Here is an 8569-nt window from a genome sequence, read left to right on the forward strand (position 1 = left end):
CTGAACAAATGTCTTCGCCGGTACGCGGAGAAGTCCCGCACGAGCGAAGAAAGCTAATTTCGCTGATACAATAAACAAACACATTAGTTTGGCATATTTCGCCGGACACCGTGATAAAAACGTTGTGGTTCTTTATCACATTTCTCGAAGTCGCCTTCGATAAAATCGCTATAGGGACAATGGCACTATTTCGCCAGAAATTAGCAATTTCGCTCGAGTTTTATCGGCGAAATTGATAATTATGCGATATTCAAATATTGTTCACTGTATTCAAAAATAACTTCGTTGTGTTCAAACTAAATTCGCTACCTTCAAAATTATCTACGCTGACCAGAGGGTTTAACACAAACTAAAACCCTCTAATCACCCAAAAACGACTCAAAAACCATGATTCTTTGCATCAAAATGTCCAAAATGACTCCCTAATCACTGATTAACAACAACCTATCGATTAAACACACCAAATCAATCCATTTTAAGTCCAAAAATTTGATAAACCTTGAAACTTTGAAAAACCTTCAAAACTTTGAAAAATCTTAACAAAAACACAACAACCAAGAGCACTAAGGCTCTGATACCAATATCAATCCGGATCACAGTGGTTGATTGTTTTAGTCCAAAACACCTATTGATTAGGTGTTTGTACTGTGAAAAAGTTAAGAAGAATCAAGAATGAAGATGAAGCTAGTGGTATGATGAATACAACAAGTGTTGTATTGAATCCAAACAAGAAGATAAACAATAAAGAACCTTGGAAATCTGATTAAGCACAATGAGTAGAGATTGAAATGTAAACAACACTAATATTTACCAAGTGTGGCCAAAAGCTTGGCTAAGGCAACAATACAAGGCTATATATAGAATCTGACTTACCAGTATAATTATTATTATGCTGGCATCTTAACTACACTAAGTCAGATTTGCCACTATCATATAATTACAAAATTAGCCCCTAGACTTTAAACAAGCTATAAATAATAACAAAACTAATCCAGTGCAAGTATCAACGATCTCATAAGCTCCAACAATTTTCAAGTTGATGATTGCAGAAATGGGTACCTCTGTCACTTATTAATGCTTTTGGAGTACCGAAACGAGAAAGTCGTTTCAAGAATCTTACCATTTACGCATCGTTGGATAAGTTGGTCGGCACAAATATTGAAAAGATATGGATCTTCCCAAAAATAATGCTTTACATTGGCAAAGAATTTTTTTCTTTGATGATGTGACCATCCTTTCACAACTATCCCACTAGCTAAGTAGTTGGCTTAGTCGGTGTACCATGGTTCTTCTCGGTATTCCACCATTTCTAAGGATTCCGTTGGGAAGTTTTTCATTGATGTGCTCGTCCTTAGTTGCCTCCAAAGCTAGATCTTCCAAGTGAGATAGATGATCGGCAGCGGTGTTTTCAGCTCCTCTTTTGTCTTTTATTTCTATGTCAAATTCTTGGAGGAGTAGAATCCATCTGATTAAACGTGGCTTGGTATCCTGTTTTTTAAAGAGATAACAAATGGTTGCATGGTCTGTATAAACTATCATTTTAGAAAGAACAAGATAAGAAAGAAATTTATCAAAAGAAAATACTACAGCTAGTAACTCTTTTCCAGTTGTGGTGTAATTTTCTTGTGCATCATTGAGTGTTTTACTAGCATAGTGATGTGTGTAAAATGCAACATATAAATTACATCAAATGAGGTATAAAACTAACCCTTTTTAGTACTAATATTGGAAAAAGCGTGTTTCTTTCTTCCTTTTTGAATTTACAGGACCAAACAAGCTCAAAATAACAAAAGGCGCAAATAAGCAGCCAAAACCAACATAAATACCAAAAGAAGGAATAAACGTGACATGTCTGACCCCTCGGCAGCATCTCCTAAAGCAAATACAAAGCAACAGAGCCTGACCACGGGGTCATGCCCAGCTGGGCATGGGGCGTGGTCAAGAACCTGCACAAAAGACAAACCTATAGAAGCTTCCACGCCCACCACGGGGGCGTGCCCAACTCAACACGGGGTGTGGTCAATGCAAAGATACGCAGAATCTTGATAGTACAACCAAGAGTTGACCACGGGGCCATGCCCAGAAGAAACGGGGCCGTGTGGGGCCCTCTGCTGACACTTGCAATTAATGAAGGAAGAGAAGATGCTGGACACGAGGCCGTGGCCAGAGCTCTGTACTGGCTATAAATAGGGGTGCTTGGTTCTCTTGAAATGCATCCCTTGGCAAACCACTACTCTCCCACTTTGCCACTACTCCACCACCACTACAACACCAACACCTACCACCATCATCCATCATCCATTTTTAGAGTGTGTAGTAGTCTCGGGATCCAAGATTGATTGCAAGGGTTCTTGCTAATCACAGGCCATGTTTGATTAAGCCTCTTACATCACTTTGTGAAGATAAGTCTTTTATGTATTATTTTGATTTTTAATCTTTCGGCACTTTTTATTTGGGTTTGTATTAATGACGTTAATAACTAGTTTCTTATGTTGAAGGTGAATTTTCTTTATCATTTTTCTGTGGTGTCTTGAGGTTACTTTACTGTCTATATCAAGTAAAAGATTGCATCATTCATGTCCTTACGGTCTATATAAAGGCATGTTGACTACCTGGTCGGGGGTTAGGGGAATGGTTTGGTAAAGTTCTTGTCTCTTTCAGTGTATAGATCCTACGAGGACCTGGTTCAAGCTTAATAGGACCTCCTTCAATACCCACTGGTATTGGATGGCAGGGGTGCGAATAGCTTGAACCCCTCATATGTAAACTACTATTAATACTTTAAACCGGCTTCTTGGGATTGTATCCTTGCTGACTCAAACCACTTAACCGAGGGTAACGTCACCTTCAAAAGAGGGGCCTACCACTTTTCGCATTAATAACTTACTTAATTATCTTTCAATATCCCGACCCTTTGGGATTGTATCCATGCTGACTCAAACCACTGGGTTGAGGGTAACGTCACCTTCAAAAGAGGGACCTACTACTATAACTAAGATAATCTCTTAAAAAGTCTGAACGTGCGAAAATCATCAAAGGATACATTAAAGCCGAGTTAGATCCAAGTGATTCTATCTTGTCTATCTATTTTTATTATTTTATTTATCTTTTCATTTTTAGTTTTATTTTCATGTTTTAAAACTTTTCTCAAAAATTTAGATTGATTAGACGTTGAGGATAAACAGGTACTAAAAGATCTTGTGTCCTTGGACGACCTCGGTATCTTACCAACACTATACTACGCTCACGATGGGTGCACTTGCCCAAGTGTGTGTTTAGTTTTAGTGGAATATCGTGTTTTATAAATTTAAAACTTGATTAATGCGTAAAATGGGCTTAAAATATCAATAAAAATATATCACGCTTCGCACACACCACATAGTATATTGGGTGAAAATGCTTATCTTTTCGTTGTCCCAAGACAGCTCCAACCACAAAGTCGCTTGCATCGCACATGATTTCGAAAGGTAATTTCCAATCAGGCGCTATCATGATTGGTGCTTTGATTAACATTTCTTTTAATGTTAAAAATGCTTGGTTGCAATCCTTATCAAAGACAAATGCACTACGTCAAAAACCACCTACGGCCACACATATGGCCAAACCATCCAGCCACACTTTTGATTAAATGTGTGGCTAAAGTTCATTTCTAACATTTGAAAAACTTTAAGCCCGCTTATCGCCACATATTTTACGTATTCATGTGGCCATTATATAACAACTCAAAACCTTTAGCCACACTTTAAGAAATAACTGTGACATTTATTAGTCACACTAAAAAAAGTGTGGCCAATTGTAATCTACGACCATGGTAATTGTTTTATGTGACTAAAAACCCATGTTTTTGAAACCTTTAGCCACTGTTTAAGAAAAAAATTGTGACAATTATTAGCCACACGGGAAATGTGTTGCGAAATGTGATCTACGTCCATGGTATTTTTTAACGATGTGGCTAAAACTTATCTTTGGGAAAAAAACTAAGACATTTAGTAGCCACACTAAAAAAAGTGTGACCAAATATGATATACGATCACAATATCTATATGATGATGTGGCTAAAAGGTAATACATATGGCCACATATATTATTGTGTAACAAAATGTTAGGCAATAGTCACACTCAAAGTTACAAAATTTTATATGGTTGTACATAAAGATTCGTAACACCATCGTTACTTAGTTTATTTTTGTGTGACAGAATGATAGCAAATGTCATTAAAAATATATATGACCAAAGAATAGATAATAGTCACACGTAAAATTTATTTTCGTATTATGTTTTATTTTTGTTTTGTGTGAAGAATAATAGCAGATGCCATAGAGAAAAAAATAGTGTGACCAAATAATATACATTAGCCACATATATCTAAAACTTCAAATCATCTCACAACTGTTCCCTCCTCGTACCATATATGTTCCTGTTTCCAATTCGAGAAGATCGACTATGTGATGGTGCATCTTTTTCAAGTAATTTTGTTAAAGGTCTTGAAATATTTGAAAAGTCTTTGATAAATCGTCTATAAAATCCGGCATGCCCTAGGAAACTTCTGATGGCCTAACGGAGGATGGAGGTGGTAACTGAGAGATGGTCTCTATTGTTGCGCTTGAGATTTTGTGACCGAGTACTATTCTCTTCGTTACCATGAAATGGCGTTTTTCCCAATTAAGGGCGAGGTTAGTTTCCTCACATCGGGATAGCATTCGTTCAAGGTTATCGAGGCATTGTTCGTATGAATCTCCAAAGATAGAAACGTCATCCATGAAAACTTCCATGGTTTTTTTCTATCATGTCATGGAAAACGGCCACCATACAACGTTGGAAAGTTGCTGGGGCATTACATAGACCAAAAGGCATGCGTCGATAAGCAAAAGTTCCGTAGGGGCATGTAAATGTTGTTTTTTCTTGGTCTTCTGGAGCTATTGGTATTTGAAAGTAACCTGAAAAACCATCTAAAACACAATAAAATTTATGACCGGATAATCTTTCTAACATTTAATCAATAAAAGGTAAAGGGAAGTGGTCTTTCCTCGTTGCCTCATTTAATCAACGATAGCCTATGCAAACTCTCCATCTGGTGACGGTCCTTGTTGGTATTAATTCATTTTTTTCGTTAGTGACCACCGTCATACCTCCTTTTTTGGAAACTACTTGAACGGGACTCACCCAAGGGCTATCGGAAATTGGGTAGATGAGTCCGGCGTCAAGTAGTTTGATGACTTCATATTTAACCACTTCTTGAACATTTGGATTTACTCTACGTTGTGGTTGTATTGCCGATTTATAGTGATGTGCGCAAACTGCAACATATAAATTACATCAAATGTGGCATAAAACTAACCCTTTTTAGTACTAATGTTGGAAAAAGTGTATATTTGTCTTCCTTTTGTATTTTCAGGATTAAATGAGCTCAAATGAACAAAAGAAGCAAAAAGGCAGCTAAATCTAACATAAATACAAGAAAAGGAACAAACATGGCATGCCCGACCCCCCGACAGCATCTTCCCAAGCAAAGACAAGAGAACAAAAGGCTGAACACGCCTCGTGCTCAATGAGCACGGGGGCATGCCCAAGTGTCTGCAGAAAAGACGAAGTTGTAGAAGCTTCTATCACCCACCACAGGGGCGTGCCCAGCGGACACGAGGCCATGGTCAACTCTAAGATTCGCAGAATCTAGGAAAATCTTGATAGTATAGATACGCTTCTGCACACGGGGTCGTGCCCAGCGGACACGGGGGCGTGGTCAACTAATGCAAACAAACTGCAATTAATGAAGAAAGAGAAGATGGGTGGACACGGGGCCATGCCCAATGGACACGGGGCCGTGTCCGGGCTTCTGTGCAGACTATAAATAGGGGTGCTTGGCTCATTTGCAAACCAACCCTTGGCACACCACCTCTCTCACACTTCACCCACCCACCACCACCATCACAACCCACATCCACCACCATCATCCATCATAGAGTATGTGAGTAGACTCGGGATCCAAGATTGATCGTAAGAGTTCTTGACAATCAAAGGCCATGTTTGCCTAAGTCTCTTACATCACTTGGTGAAGACAAGTGTCTAGTGTAATACTTTTTTTATTTTTAATCTTTTCGCACTTTTTATTTGGTTATGTATTAATGACTTTAATAACTAGTTTCTTATGTTGAAGGTAAATCTTCCTTATCATTTGTCCGTGGTGTCTTGGCATTATTTTACTGTCTATATAAAATAAAAGATTTTCACAATTCATATCTCCATGGAGATATGTTGGCTACCTGGTCGGGGGTTAAGGGAATGGTTTGGTAAGAGTCTTTCCTTGTTCAGTGTATAGATCCTACAAGGACCTGGGTCAAATTTAGTAGGGCCTCCTTCAATACCCACTGGTATTGGATGGCGGGGGTCCAAACTCTTTGATCCCCTCATATGTAAGCTACTATCAAAACTTTAACCCGGCTACTTAGGACTGTATCCCTGCTGACTTAGACTACTTAGCCGAGGGTAACGCCACCTTCAAAAGAGGGGCCTACCACATTACGCATTAATAACTTAATTAATTATCTTTCAATAATCCAACCCTTTAGGATTGTATCCTTGCTGACTCAAACTACTGGGTTGAGGGTAACGTCACCTTCAAAAGAGGGGCCTACTACAATAACTAAGATAATCTCTTAAAAAGTGCAAAAGTGTGGAAATAATCAAAGGTTACACTAAACACGAGTCGGATTCATGTGATTCATCTTGTCTATCTGATTTATTTTTATTTTTATTTTCAGCATTTTTTAGTTTTTATTTTCTAGTTTAACACCCTTTTCTCTAAAACTTTTGATTCGATTAGACGTTGAGGATAAACCAGTACTAAAAGCTCTTGTGTCCTTGGACGACCTCGGTATCTTACCAACACTATACTACGCTCACGATGGGTGCACTTGCCCATATGTGTGTTTGGTGTTAGTAAAATATCGTGTTTTATAAATTTAAAACTTGACTAACGTGTAAAAAGGGCTAAAAATATATATAAAAACATACGACACCACACGCGCATCAAGTTTTTGGCGCCATTGCCGGGACACAAGGATTTTAAGAAAATTAGGAATCAACGGCCTAATCGTTTTTCTTATTTTTCTATTTTTTTAGGATTTTTCTTAATTTTTCAGTTTCTGCAGAGCTTAGCACGGGTCGTGCCTGGTCGGACACGGGCCGTGCCCAGCATTGTTACTGGCAGTTTTTATTTTCTGAGTTACAGAGAGTTGAGCACAGGGTCGTGTCAGTGCAACACGGGGCCGTGTCGAACTCCCCAGTAACAGGGATCCGGAAAACAATCACTGTATCTCCAACCACGGGCCGTGTTCACCTGAGCACGGGGCCATGTTGAAGCTTCTGACCAACATTCTTTTTGTTTTTATTGCAGGACTTGGAACCCAGGCGCCACATCTGAACTTTCCACGTAGTGTAGGAGCTCCAGTTCTAGTAGTGACATAAAAGAACCCCTAGACGAACCCGAACGCTTTCTAAGAAGAAGACTTAAAGCTAAAAATCAAGAGAAAGTGTCGGGGGACCCACTTCCAATGGCGGACCAACGTACCCTCTTGGATTACCTATGACCCACCGTAGGTAATCTTGGCGCCGCTATCAATGCACCGAATGTCGAAGCCAACAACTTCGAACTTCGGCCGCATTTGATACAAAAGCTTCAAACTCCGCAACCTTCCATGGGCTTGCGGACGAGGATACCCATCTACATATTACTAATTTCTTAGAAATATGTGATACCTTTCGGATTAATGGAGCATCAAAGACGCCATCCGCCTTTGAATGTTTCCATTTTCACTAAAGGACCGAGCTAAGGCTTGGCTTAATACCCTCCCAGTTGGCTCGGTAAACACCTGGGATGAACTAGCCCAAAAGTTTCTATATAAGTATTTCCCTCCTGCTAAAACGGCTAAATTAATGACTGAAATTAATACATATTCACAAGAGGATGGGGAATCCTTATATGAAACTTGGGAAAGGTTCAAGGAGCTACTAAGAAAGTGTCCTCATCACGGTCTTGCAGTATGGCAACAAGTATCCACTTTCTACAATGGGTTGTTGCCACACACAAGACAAACACTACTCTAGCTCCAGGGGACTTTTAGGTAATCGTCGCCTAAATGAAATATATAATCAAATTGAGAAAATTTCTCAAACCAATTTTCAGTGACACACTCCCCGAGGCAATAAATCTATTGCCCCGGGCGCCCATAAGGTTGATGAAAGCACTTCTTTACAAGCTCAAATCGAGGCCCTTTCTTCAAAAATCAAAAAACTAGAAATGGCAAAAACAACCTCGGTTATGGCTTGTGAGGGGTGTGGTGGGCCACATGAAAATTGGAGTTGTATGAAAGAAGTAGATAATCAAACAGAATCGGTAAACTAAATTGATAATAGACCTAGGCCGTCGGGTCCTCCAACGGGTACCTATAACCAAGGATGGCGTAACCACCCTAACCTTGGTTGGAGAGAACCCGGCAATAGTAGTAACCAACAAAATCTGAACCAACGAACAAACTTTCAACAACCAAGAAACGAATCACAAAATTTCTCT

The 8569-nt window shown here is 39.2% G+C and overlaps 1 non-coding gene across 1 annotated transcript; it reads right to left on the minus strand.

Annotated features, from left to right (window-relative positions):
- Positions 1-7926: 7926 nt before the first annotated feature.
- LOC118488769 lies at positions 7927-8033 on the minus strand. The gene has a single exon (XR_004885304.1). It is a non-coding gene; the product is annotated as a small nucleolar RNA R71 (small nucleolar RNA).
- Between the last annotated feature and the right edge of the window lie 536 nt (positions 8034-8569).

The sequence above is a fragment of the Helianthus annuus genome, chromosome 16 (genome assembly GCF_002127325.2).
Source record: "Helianthus annuus cultivar XRQ/B chromosome 16, HanXRQr2.0-SUNRISE, whole genome shotgun sequence".
Classification (NCBI taxonomy): Eukaryota; Viridiplantae; Streptophyta; class Magnoliopsida; order Asterales; family Asteraceae; genus Helianthus; species Helianthus annuus.